The sequence below is a fragment of the Sinocyclocheilus rhinocerous genome, unplaced genomic scaffold (assembly GCF_001515625.1).
Source record: "Sinocyclocheilus rhinocerous isolate Xijiao unplaced genomic scaffold, SAMN03320098_v1.1 scaffold2578, whole genome shotgun sequence".
In the NCBI taxonomy this organism is placed as follows: domain Eukaryota; kingdom Metazoa; phylum Chordata; class Actinopteri; order Cypriniformes; family Cyprinidae; genus Sinocyclocheilus; species Sinocyclocheilus rhinocerous.
Genome location: NW_015643596.1, coordinates 734569 through 734973, shown reverse-complemented (window position 1 = coordinate 734973; position 405 = coordinate 734569). Strand labels below are relative to the sequence as shown.

Genomic DNA, 405 nt, shown 5'->3' with positions numbered 1-405 from the left:
CCTCTAGTCCGGACCATCAGTAAGGTGGTCACTATGAAGCCATAGAACCAACCAAAACATCATAGGTCCAGCATAGGAGACTGTAATGCAGGAAGTTCCCACCTAACCTCGGTCAGGTGGAGAGATGGTGGTTACAGCGGAATTAGGAAGGGGAAGATAAGAGCAGATGTAAAACCCCCGAAAGAAATGAGTAGATACTCAAGTATCACTCTGATCTGGGCGAAAGCGCTGACGCCTTGTTTGTCTGGATCACATCCCTTAGGTCTTGCCTACCTCTCTTTGACCCGTGATTCCTCCTACCCCTACCCGCAGGCTGGGGGGGAGCGCGAGCCACGACACTAGCCTTCTGTGCCCGTCTCTGATCCTCAAACCGAGACGGGCCAGGACCCCTGGGTTGTTCGGGCT

At 53.6% G+C, this 405-nt stretch overlaps 1 pseudogene; it reads left to right on the top strand.

The window, feature by feature from the left end:
* The window catches only part of LOC107757452 (ankyrin repeat and MYND domain-containing protein 1-like), a 13098-nt pseudogene that overhangs the window by 6850 nt on the left and 5843 nt on the right, over positions 1–405 (top strand).